Here is a 13,143-nt window from a genome sequence, read left to right as displayed (position 1 = left end):
GCACGTACGCGCGTGAGCCAGTGCTTCCTAATTTAAGGAGTAAGCGAATGTTTACTGCAGTTTATTCAGCCGATGAAACAACGAACCTTGGTTCGGGCAATAGTTCGTGCAGTGGTTCATGCAGCATTGGGGCGAAACTGCTGTATTTTTGTTTTTATATTTCTAGGGGGTTCCAAAGCAGTGTTGCGTACGCTAATATTTGTTTCTGGCCGCGGAACGCAACGCACTGCGGTAGCCCAGTGGCTTTGGTGTTGCGCTCCTGAGCTCGACGCGACGGGTCCAACCACAACCGCGGCAGTCACATTCCAACGGGGGCAGAATGCGAAAACGCGCGTAACCGTGCATTCCGTACACGTTAAATAACCCGAGCTGCTGAAAATAAACCTGCAGCTTTCCATTACCGTGCGCCTCATAACAAGATATTGATTTTGGAACTTAAATCTTCAAAATTTAGTTTAAGTCGCGGAATTACATTTACAATCGACACTGTTGACTGCACCTACTGAACTTATCTCTTTGCTGTGCTCTCTTTAGTAGCCAATACTTTTTTTTAGATTTACTTATGGTCAGAATCCAGTGTGACAAATCCAAGTTTTCCTTATCATGGGAATCCAGCTATCGCTTAAGCGTGTGAGGTATCAACAAACATGGTCAAGGAAAATCAATATATAGAGTTCGAAGTAATTGCAGAACATGACAAGGATGAAAGAATGATACACGGCATTACAACCAGGACAGGAACCCGAGGGCCTGCCTAAAACAGAAGAGTTTATGTGGTATTTCTTCTCCTGCATTAAAATCTTTCTCTCGCCAGACTCATCTCGAATATCAGAGGAATGGCGATCTTCCATGACTCTTAGCGTGCTATTGAGAGTCAAACGACCCATGCGGGAATGTTGACTCTTCTTTCTGACTCTACTCGCGCAAAAGTGGGTCTTCGGAAGAAAAAAGAGAGTCAAGTTGCCGTGACACACTTTTTACTCTCTTTATTCTTAGAGTGTGGGTGCTTTGCTACTTCTCCGGATTTCTCCGGACTTCTCCGGATGAAGAAAGAGTGGTACTCGAATACTTCGATTTAGGTTCACATTAAAGAACCTCAGGTGGTCGAAATAAGTTCGTTCCTCTCCATGGAGGGTCTTTTATAGCCCCAGTATTTCGTTCGGGTGGCAAACTCAATGAATGAATGAATGAACGAAGCAAGCAAGCAAGCAAGCAAGCAAGCAAGCAAGCAAGCAAGCAAGCAAGCAAGCAAGCAAGCAAGCAAGCAAGCAATCGGGCATGTAAGCCGGACCCCCGAAAGCGCACCTTGATGAATCCGCCGTTTCTCTGCTTGGAAATTTCGCTCATCGGTACAGCAGCGGAGCCTGGCGTATCGCAAGGTTCGAGTGGTTTGGTCCCACGGCTCGTTTCCTTGTCGGCAGCTGCACGCATGTGAATGACGTCGTCTTTACAGTATCAGCGGCGCATGACCACCGTCACTGTGGCTATGTGTGGGAAGCACCGTCACTCGCCAAAGACTAAAAACTATTTTTCCCGATGCCATCTACCTCACCCCAGCGGGATTTAAGTAGCTCGCTCTCGTGTTACTCCTTCAGTCACCCCGAAAGTATCGCGAGGAATCCGCTGCTTTTCAATGTGCATGTCAGTAGCCGAGTTTTGTGTGTTAAAACTACTGATCCTCCTTTTTTTTTTTGTCCATCAGCGTGCTCAAACAAACTGCGATTTTGGTGTATTGCTGTAAGTGATGTGTTCTTACTACTGCCCATGGTGGGCGGGGACTTTGAGTCCAATCCGGGACCACACACCACTGAACATTTAGCGCCGCTACTTCACGGGTAGAACAGCATTTGAAAGATCACATTGACCGCAACTAAAGACGGGGACAGCGGAAGAGAACACATAAACAACACGCGCGGTATTTTTTGTTCTCTTCCGCTGTACCCGTCTTTAGTTGCGGTCAGTATGATATGCAGTAAACACCAACTAGGCAAAACTGAAGTTCTTCTGAAGCATTTGAAATAGGCGCTGCAATATTGAATCTATGTTAAGGATAGTCGAAGCATCGTCTCTATTATTCAAAGAAGCCGGTGCTAGGATCGCAGGTTTCGAAACAACCATCAGACCTTGGATACTAAGCTCACTGAGTCCCAAGGTTGGAGCAGGCAGAACAATCTAGTGCTGTTTGGCGTTACGGAAACGACTGATGAAGTTGCGGACAGTCTTGTCGATAGCGTAGTCGATAGTGTGTTCGAGAAAACGTTTGGCGGAGGTGCAAACTCCGTCGGAAAAATTCATAGACTTGGACGGCGGCAACGTGGCAAATAACAACCTGTTACTGTCAAATTTTTTGACCGCAGGGAAAAACTTTAATGTCCTGAAGAACTGTTTTATGTTAAAAGGCAAAAAATATTTTCCATCTTAGCAAATGTTTTTGTGCCCGCATGGCATAAAAGAAAACGCATGTACATGACAAAATAAAGAGTGTCAAGTTGCTTCAATGGGACGACAGTCAGAATAAAATGATCTCCATGGGTACAGAAACTATAGCGAACGAACCCGTGCGCTATGAATCAACCACGCAGAGAAAAAAAAAATATTTCAATGCGTAAACATTAATCTCCGTAGCATTGTCGGAAACCTTGACAATTTGCGAAGTGATTTGGGAAGTCACATGTCACCCCTATCTAATGATAACAGAAACCTGGCTGCATTCCGATATTAGTTACAATAAGGTCACGCAGACAGGCTGCATAATTTATTGTAAATATGCAGGCTCTCGTGGCAGAGGAGTCGCTATCGTTTTCAAGGAATCGTTACAAGTCCCAAGAATAGCCGATATACAGGGCGCCGATTTCGTCAACGTCGAAGTTTGGACTGACAATCAAAACTTTTATAGTTGAATAATTTCACAGGCCCCCCAAGTGCAGATGATGCACTTTTTTGAGAGTCGTAATGAGTTTCTTTGTGCGTACGCCACGGACTTTCATACAATGCAATACTCAGCGCAGATTTCAATGCGCCTATAGTTAACTGCAGGGGATAGTAAATTTCTTGACCCAGTGACCACTGTGGCCAGAACTCTTGTTGACATTGTACTCTTTCACGCTTTAACACGACTAGTTAAAATGCCCGCCCGTATCTAAAGTACGTCAAACTCAGTCCAAGATATCCTAGCCCTGGACCAAATGATCTTTTCCATGTTTATTTCCCCTTGCCTTATTATTTCTACATTGCGATTAAACATAACCCTTAATTTTTTCTGCGATCTTTCTGCTTTCATTGTGTGTTTCTTCGAATGGTTGTAATTAAGGCAGAATTGAGCCCCTCGGAACCAGCTGTTGATCTCATGGTATAGTCACGCGGTCGTTTCAGGGCACTCTGGTAATGCTATAAACGACGCATAAAAGGGAAGCGTTGATGCTTGCGTAATAGTGAAAGAGAAGTCATATAGAAAAGGCAGGAAGGTTGCCCAGGCTGAGCCCGGTTGGCTTTTTTGCACGGGGGAAGGGAGGAAGGCGAATGAAACATGAGTAGGAAGAGAGAAATTCCCACTTTGAACTGGTACACACATACACAATGGAGAGTGCATTGTCCAGTGAATCACAAACGGTCCTAGAGGCAGCCGTATTTCAAGAAGCGCAGCAGCGAATTTGTGGCATTGTACACCGCAGATGCATGGAGAGACTGTTCCATGGCCATCGCTTCTGCGGAAGGCCTGTCATCTAACTGTCCTAAAGCTGTCCGAAGGGCAATCCTGAGATCTCTATATTGGTGATAAGGAACCATCACGATCATCCATACAAGGTTACTGTCGTAATACAGCTTTAAGGATGTATTTCACCACCTTCGTAGCGCGTTCACACCTTTCTCGAACGGCCACTCGAACATGCCATCGTTCTTACCATGCTCGACGACGTCATTTCTCGGAAAGCGCAAGGAAATTGCTCGGTTGGTGCTCCCGCTTAGTCAAATCCAGACATTTCCGAGAGAGTCGAGATGATCGGGAACATTTCCTGACGCATAGCCGACAAGTCCAGCTGCATGGCGTCAAACGGAAGAAGCCGGGACACGACAGGGTGGCGAGGGCGGAGTACGGGGGCGACGACGGGTGAGCAGATGTCGGGTGCCACGGCTGCGCGACCTGTATCAGCGGGAACCGTCAGCTTTGATGGATGAGCACGCGCGCCGTTGCACCGCGGTGCGCGTTAAGGACGCCGGTAGTTCTTCTTTTCCCTTTTTCTCGCTCTCTCGCGCATTTCAACGCACCGTGTTGGTTGGTGCCTCGGAAGCATCCCTCCGTTGTATAAAGGCCTTTTGTCAAATGCATCCCCTGGCAAGATGGCCGCACCGCGGCGGTCAACCTTCCTGGTGACCTCAATGTTGACCATGGGCCAAGTGACTTTCGTTTTTTTTCTAGGTGATCCATAAGTCGTCTTGTTTGGTTAATTTAGCCAGATTTATTCATGGGACCTAACATCCCGGATAAACACCGCGTCGGTGAGTGAAACTGATTTGATGACTTTGTGTTAATATTAACCTCCCTGTACTTCTTTATTGCGCACATGAATCTGACCACACTAACTTTTTTTTACGTTTTTCTTTCTAATTTCTTTCTTTTTCACTTGCGTTTGTGTGGTTGAGCCGTATTCGAACTTCGCAAAGAAAAATCATATCTGTGCGTCCCACGCTGTGTGCCCGTGTGTCCCACGGCCAAGGCCAATGGATTCAAGTACCTGAAGTTAGGCGTTGTGAACAGCATTGGGCCGTCGCTCCGTTTACCTCGAGGCGTGGCTTTCACTGGCTACTTGGTTGTTTTTGTATTCTATCTTAATGAGCAAGAGTGCCGCTGGTAATGATTGCGGCAGTGTGGAAACTGTCAAACATGATCTTGTCCCGTTGAGCGTTCTCTCGCGACCCTGTTCACGATTCTCGATGACCCGGCCGATTTAAGAGGAAGCTTCAGCTTGGGCCCAACTCCGACCCGGCATATTCAAACACACGTAAAACGCAAGAACGCTTTTCTGGGATATCCCCTGAACCGATTTTAATGAAATGTGTTGAACTTGAGAGAGAAAGTGAAATTATAGTGACTGCTGAAAGCGGAATTTCGATTTCGGGCGTGAATGTTGTTAAAAGGATTTTCAAGAATTCGCAAGTCTGAAAAATATAGAAGCACGAAGTTTACAAATGAATAGCTCTGTATCGAGAACACATATCGCGGTTCTGCAAACAGCATCCATTAGATCATTCAAAGTGGACAGATTTGATGTCTCAATTTATATATTACGTGAATTTGCGTACAAGGGTTCTGCAAAACCTGTATTTTCATATTACAATTTTTTTTTTCAGATTCACGTGTAACATATCGATTCTGTCCGCTTTATGTGTACTAGTAGATGTAATTCACAGAATTGTGAGATCATTTTTTATTGCTGAGTTAGAGTTAGAAACTTGATAGTTTCGTTTTCAGAAAACTTTAGATTTTTGCCATTTCTTAATAAAAATTCGCGACCTAACTGAAAAATTCAAAACCAACAGTCACCAGATTCTAAGTTCTTCTTTTAAATGCAACAAACTACGTCATATTCGGTGCAGTGGTTGCCGAGGAAAACGAATTCTCCTTTTACATGTATTTAGATTGGAGCGTGCGAGCTAAAGCTTCCTCTTAAGAGCTGGGGTTGACGGTGCGAGGGCACATTTGCTCTCGTCACATTAGGAGATGGCCGAGACGCTACTGAGAAAGAGAGAGAGAGAGAGAGAGAGGAAAGGCAGGTAGGTGAACCAGACGAGCACTCGGTTTGTTACCCTACACCGGGGTTAAAGGAAAGGGCGAATGGAAAGATGAGAAGAGGGAGAGATTGAGCACTGAGTACACTTGGGAGGGTGCACGGGAACGCCACAAGCTGTCTGTGAAACCGGTGCACTGATGTTTCTGTCGTTCGAGTTGATGATCACGGATCGTTAACCGCTGCGACATTCGGCGTCCGAAGCGGCGCAGGAATGCCGCCGGAATGCCACGTTGTTTACATTGCGCGAGCACTGCAGTGGCGGAACTGCCGGGAGTTCGCGAAATACCGCGAGAAAAAGGAGAGCGCGCGCGGTATTTCACCTCTAGCGCGATCTGGTGATAGCGCGATCTTCACCACTGGCGCAATCTGCTGACTTGCTCGCGCGCAGTTTGCCCTCAACATTTTTTTTTTCTCTATCCCAGGTCGTGCCTTCATAATCCGTGGTGCACTTATTACTGTGTATTGTTCGCTTCAGTCATGGGGCTTAACAAAGGCATCAGCATGGTTATGAGGATTTATGGGGTTTTATGCCGCAGGGGACAGTGAGGGTCAATGAGCGTCAAGAAATAGAAAAAATAAAGCATTAGCAACAAGAGCAAACAACAAAGAGTCATCAGCATAACACGAGGGACTATAATTATGACTAATTTATTCATTCGCTTCGTTTTTTTTCTTTCCCGCAATGGCTGCATTTGCACCTTGTTTGCATACCTTACCCTTTCACTCCTGGTATTATCGCTAGTGCGCGCTCAGTTCTTTATCGCGTGCATAGCTTATATTTATTGAAATTGAAGCTTCATAGCTTGCGTTGCGTGTTCGAGCTCTCCTGGGGCCCCTAATTCTTTCTGTTTACGCTTCCTGTCTTTTCTCAGTGTTCAGTGTTCCCGCGAAAAGCGGACGTGTGTGCTCAGTGTTGTTTTATATCGCGAAGTGTTTGCCTGCACTTCCGACTACCTTTTTTTAAAATTTCTTTAGTGCATTGCTCAGTCTCTCTTTCGGGACTTCCACAAGGCACCTCTAAAAGCCTCCTTGTAAGTGCCCGAGATTGTGAAAAATGGTGAGCTCTCCTCTTTTTTTTTTTCTTGAAGTTCCTAATAGGCATTCTGGCAGACACCCCACTATCACTCTTCTAATTTATCCTGATTTTTGTAAGATTCACGAACAATCCTAGCAGAAAAAAAGAATCGTCAGGGCTATGAGCATAACACGTCGAAGCGAAATAGGGTGGTCCTCCTATATGCTAATGTTTTCTTTTTCAAGTGCCTCTGGCTTTATTGGACAATATCTTACAAAGAACTAACGACATCAAGGTAATGCACGAAACGTATCGCAGGAAAGGAACTCGAGGCACAGCACCGACCTTCGATGACCTCTGTGGCTTTCTGCTGCTACGCAGAAGGTCGCCGGTTTGACTCCTGGGCCACATATATACTGGGGCCAAATGCAAAGACGATCATGTACTGAGATGTAGGTGCACGTTTGGGAACCGCAGATGGTCATAGTTAATCCAGGTATGTCCAGTAGGGCGTCTCCCGTAGCAGCAGTGTTGATTTGAGGCGTTAAAAATCAATCAATCAATCAATCAATCAATCAATCAATCAATCAATCAATCAATCAATCAATCAATCAATGGCCCGACGATAATTCGTCTGGTCGGGAGGAGGCATGAGGAAGATGAAAACAGAGAAACGCCAACCAAAAAAATGAAGAATGAAATGGTTAAAAAAAAAAAAAACTTCCAAGACAGTTCGGCTTCCGTACGGCTGCCTCGTTCACAAAAAGAGGACGCTCGACGAAGCGAGCTGATGTCCGTTTTAGTGACTGACCGAGACGACAGGTTGCAATAATTTTATTGAACTTTACTAGTGGGTGGATGCACGCATGCGATATCCATTCTGCAAATGTCCAGGAAAAAAAGTTTGTTGGTAGTACTAATGTGGGATCTTTTGTTACTGTCGCCTCGTACGTCACCTATTTGTGCAGACGCACATTGTGTCAGTGTATTTGTTCACGGTGTGGGTTTTAGGGCTCTTTTTTTCTCGCGCGTTGTTTTGGGCATTCTTTGTTGACCCATTACGCTGTAAAGTCGGTGCGCGTGTATTCACAGCAAAATACTCTCTCTTCTACGCAAGCTACACCCGTAAGTGTGCAGGGGTACGCGTGGACAGCATTACCTGTTAAGGGGGACGAGCTGTAGCCGATGCTGTACTTGCGTGATAACTTTTGTTTTCTTGCTGTTGTATGGCGAATAAAAAATCTCCTGCAACTTTCTTCTTCTTTTTTTAGTTGTAGCGATGCATGAACGGGCGCAAGCGCAGATAAGGGAAACATAGATCAGCTTGGGTAGAGCATCCTGTTTGGCTAGCTACTAAGGCCTTTTTTTTCTTTTATGATGTGACATAACTTTAAAGGAGAGGCTAGCGCCCTTAGGTGGCACCAACTACTGCTCCTCGCTTGGCAGACAAAATTAAGTCCCCAAAGGTGCCAAAAAAAAAGAGAAAGAAACACGCAGTATACAAACAAATGGCATGAACACTCACAATGTCTAACAACTGGCTAACTGTCCAACTCACCATGTCTAACCTTCTCACGCTGTAACGTCATTTCACATCCAGGAAAAATATAAGAACTTGTTCACCTTTATTTCTGGCCATGAATAGAACATTTGTAAAAAACAAATTACAATAAAGTGTTAATTTTAGTTAAACATAATTACTATAGTAACTAAACGACTAAAACTTGGTTCGCTGAATTATCCACAGGTGAAAATTTGCTGCAACGTATGAAATAAATCTAGTATAAGCTACACGTTGTTTCCCTTGCTTAAACCTCTGATTGCCGACCACTTCTCAGATCGTTCCAGTTAATCGTTCCAGTGGCGATGCTCAGTTGCTGGACAGTCAAAGTGATCAAGATCCTGTTTTTGAAGGATCGTCAAGCAGCAGAATCGGTTATTACGAGTTAGACTATGCGGTGAGTGCGCGGAACAGGAGTCGTTTTGACTAAAACCATCGGCCTCCTGAATTCTTGAATTCACTCGATCACGCCTGCATGCTGCAAAGTCAAGGTGACTTTCTGCAACTCTAGTCTTCTATTTTGTTTTTTCGTGTATGTACTACTAAAGCTTGCAGTGATGTAATTTTAACGCAATAAGTAATACGTTATTTCTTTTGCTATTATTTCAACAAGAGCACTAAAGGTGTTATAGACATTCCTGGTATCGTAGTTATATATATATATATATATATATATATATATATATATATATATATATATATATATATATATATATATATATATATATATATATATATAAAGAAAGGGTAACTGCAGCAAGAAAATGTACGACTAAGAAATCTGCACTTTTAATCAATTGTTCAACATTTGTCATGGCAGTTAAAGGGTTAATAAAATGACTCAGCGTTGTACACCAGATACTTTGCGCAGTACAGGGCTAGGAAGGCACAGAAGACAGTACAAGCCTCTAAGTGCGGCAACTTACTTATTCGTATGTACCATTCCTCTCAGGCGTCCTTGCAGCAGTGGCAGCAGCCGCCATCAAATTACGAGGGACGTTCCGAAAGTTAGTTTTCATCATTTATTTTCACACGGTAGCTTTATTGCCACAGCAAAAAATACACCATGGCTTCATGAACTGTATGCCTTGCACTATTTCTTCACATAGTCGGCACCGACATTGAGACATTTGTCGTAGCGTCAAATGAGTTTGAAGAAACAACTCTGGTAAAACTCGGTACCCTGCGATGCAATGCCTGAGGCATGACCTGTTCACCATACACGATCTGTAGCCAGTCACGGATGACGGACACACCTACCCACGTGCCCATTCATACCGGATGGCACGTGCTACGCACGTGCCATCCGTGGAAGTACGTAGCACGCACTTCCATTCGCCACTACGTTGTCGGCACGCGTCTGTCGGCTAATGTGATTTGTATTCGAATAACCTCGGACACGCCGGTCTGTTGCTACTCTCTGTTCTCCGGCTCTCTGCGCATGCGTCATTCCTCCTCCGCTGACGCTCCTTCCATCGTTGAACCAGCAACGGGCGTGGATTCTTATGGCGATTGTTTGTTCCTCCAGGTGTACCATCTTCTCTATCTCTCTCTCTCTCAAAAAGGAAAGAGAACAAATGACAAAACTTACTCTCGGAACGTCCCTCCCAGTAACGAATCTCGACGTCTTGCTCGGGCCTCCTGGCATCTCCGTTCACTCCTTTCCTCGCCCACAAAAAAATAACGTTTTGTTTTCGGTCCACTTGGATGACGTTGGGGGGGGGGGGAGGGGGGGGAGGGGGTGCTTGTCCACTTCTTAATCGAGTTGACGCTTCCCATTGGCCCTCCTCTCGGTGCTGCGAGCCTGTACGAAGACGCCAATCGTCGTGTTGGACGCTCCTTCCTGCAATCTCGTTAGCGCAGTCGCCACCGCAGCACCGTCCAGGCAACGACTCTCTCTCTCTCTCTCTCTCTCTCTCTCTCTCTCCTACCGCCTTCATATACTCCCCCTCTCCCCCTCTGTCGATTCAATCTCATCGGCACGGCGGGGCTTGTTGCCTTTCCTAGATGAAGGAAGCATGCCTTGCCTGTCGCGAGACCACAAGGTCAAAGAAAAGTGGAAAGAAGCGAAAGCTGCTACCACTCATCCCTCTTCTTTTTCTCGCGATAATTTTCTTCTCTCTCACATCTAATTAGTTAGTTAGTCTCTAATTAGTTAGTTAGTCTCTAATTTCTTTCAACATTTATTTTGTGCGCGCCGTGTAGCTATCTTTGCCAAATTTCGCTTTCGTGAGGACTAATACAGTTGCGCGCAATTTCGCTAGTATGGCTTAACATTGTGAACGCTATAAGAGGGCTCAGAAGCAAGAGCTAGTTCGTTAGAGGACACAGCCGTGCATCTTCAGAAGTGCCCATCGTTGTTAGCTGTTGGGTAATTTGTGACCACTAGACCTAAGTGTGAAGCAACCGTGGAGTTACTCAAATCATGTGCTTACACCAACATAACGTGTCCGCAGGTTCCTCCTAGAAGAAAAATTTGAATTTGACATCCTGAAGAAACATATCTTGTACATGGATGTGTGGGATTGAGACAGAATGATAAAAACTGACCAAATAACAACCTAGAAAACAATGAACACATTACTAAAATCTGAAGCGCACATCATCCAAACAGGAAGCAACAGTTTGTGCTGTGTGCAATGTTTACTTCCATCCGAGAGAGACTCAGAGAGGGTGTGCAGAAAGGCACGAAAGTTGACCTGACCAGAAAAGAAGGGGAACCGTTTCTTTTTTAAGAAACCGCTGTTTTATGCACTGAAGTAGAAAGGTAACTGGAAGACCAATGCATTTAGATGGACACTTTGGAAATCAATATCTCGGAACTGGTGCTGTTCAGAGAATTCGTTCCAAGTGGATACGCCGTGCGAACTCAGCGGCTATTATTCGTAGGTTCAATATGTGTAAAATAATTTATTAAAAATAGAATTAGCGCAATTACGTTCATTGTTCAATTGTACATTTTGATTTCTCGTAGAAGTAACGGCCGCTTCGTCGAGTAACTTAGATCAAGGGTTAGAATTGTGCTATCTGTCATAGGCAATCTTTAAAAAAATTCTTGCAGGTAAAAATAAAACATCCTGAATATCGACGTGTTCGACTTTAAAACTAAGGCAAAGTCAGCAACTGTAATCTGGCTAAAACACAGCTCTATAAAATTTAAGCGGAAGGTATTAGAAAAACTGTTTCTCATCAGCACCTTGTGTCTGCTTATTAGACAGAAATGCTATTCTCAAGTTCGTCAACCAACTCATTCTTGCCTCTTTCGCTCGCCCACATTCCCACTGACTTGCACTCACACCTGTCGCTCACACATTCACAGAATCGCTTCACCCGCCGTGGTTGCTCAGTGGCTAAGGTGTTAGGCTGCTGAGCACGAGGTCGCGGGATCGAATCCCGGCCACGGCAGCCGCATTTCGACGGGGGCGAAATGCGAAAACACCCGTGTACTTAGATTTAGGTGCACGTTAAGGAACCCCAGGTGGTCGAAATTTCCGGAGTCCCCCACTACGGCGTGCCTCATAATCAGAAAGTGGTTTTGGTACGTAAAACCCCATAATTTAATTTAATTTCAGAATCGCTTGCGCACCTATTCACTCAGTCCTTCACTAATTAAACAGGCTTGTTTTTTTCCTTCGTTGGTCCACGCGCTCACTCGATCATTCGCTGGTTTGCTCACTCACTCACTTACTCACTCCCGCACTTTCTCACTTTCTAGCATATTTGTTCACCCGCTTATCGCTCACTCCATCGCTCGCTCACCTATCAAACAGTTACTTGCTCGCTCTCTCATTTTCATTCAGTCGCTCACGTTCTAGCATATTTGTTCACCCGTTTATCACTAACTCTTTCACTTGTTCGCTCTTACACTCGCTCACTTTACAGCATATTTGATCATCTACCCACTCACTCACTAAAATTACTCACTCGCACACTCACTCACTCACTCACTCACTCACTCACTCACTCATTCACTCACTCACTCACTCACTCACTCACTCACTCACTCACTCACTCACTCACTCACTCACTCACTCACTCACTCACTCACTCACTCACTCACTCACTCACTCACTCACTCACTCACTCACTCACTCACTCACTCACTCACTCACTCAGTCTGTCCTGCGTCGTACTGCGCCTCCCTGCGCTGCGGCTACCCGCAGCCCCAGCACGGTTGTTAGCGAGAAGAAGTACAGCACGGCCCATCTCTTCTCCCTCCCTCGTCCTCCGCTTCCAACCCTCTCTCATCTTTTTCATCCTGAGTGCTCCATTGCTTCCTCGAGTCTGCATCGCTGCCTCCGTCCTCCGCTGGCACCCTTCGCGTCCTCCCTCTTCCCCGTTGTCTTCCTTCCTTCCCTTCCCCGCCATCCCCGGTTCTCTCCCAAACCGGCCGGTTCCTTTCCCGAGCGACGCCTTCGCCGCAATCGCTCGCCTGTTGCTTTCTTCTTTCTTTCTTTTTCCTCGTGCCGTCTCTGGCGTGTTCCTTTCTTTCCTGCCATCACACCGTTTCCCATTTCGTGGACGCCGAGGCAAGAAGCAACGGCCGGACCAAACCCAGACAGATAACCTGTTTTGGCGGCGCCCAAGCACGCCTCCCAGCACCAGCTCACTCGCTACGCAGGCTTTCTCGTGTGTGCGACGTGCCGCTTCTGCTGAGCCGGCCCGTTTATGATTCCACGGTTGCTGCTCCCTGAAAGACAGCCCGTCCCTCCGTCTCTTTTTTTTCTTCTCCGAGCTGCTTACTTCCAAACAACGTCCTCGTTCTCTCCGAGTTTGTC

The 13,143-nt window shown here is 45.7% G+C and overlaps 1 protein-coding gene and 1 long non-coding RNA gene across 5 annotated transcripts in view; one reads left to right on the top strand and one right to left on the bottom strand.

Moving 5' to 3' along the window:
- LOC139060912 (uncharacterized) overlaps window positions 1–4,345 on the bottom strand; it is a 65,363-nt gene extending 61,018 nt beyond the window's left edge. For all 4 annotated transcript variants that reach the window (XR_011515090.1, XR_011515092.1, XR_011515089.1 and 1 more), the window contains exons 1-2: window positions 3,903–4,345; window positions 1,306–1,421 (exon numbers count right to left, since the gene is read on the bottom strand). This is a non-coding gene — a long non-coding RNA (uncharacterized lncRNA). The remainder of the gene's footprint in view (window positions 1–1,305; window positions 1,422–3,902) is intronic.
- The window catches only part of bma (SCY1-like protein bma), a 550,265-nt gene that overhangs the window by 112,951 nt on the left and 424,171 nt on the right, over window positions 1–13,143 (top strand). The window lies entirely within an intron of this gene.

Source organism: Dermacentor albipictus, chromosome 6 (assembly GCF_038994185.2).
Source record: "Dermacentor albipictus isolate Rhodes 1998 colony chromosome 6, USDA_Dalb.pri_finalv2, whole genome shotgun sequence".
Taxonomy (NCBI): domain Eukaryota; kingdom Metazoa; phylum Arthropoda; class Arachnida; order Ixodida; family Ixodidae; genus Dermacentor; species Dermacentor albipictus.
This window is presented reverse-complemented; position numbering and strand designations above follow the sequence as displayed.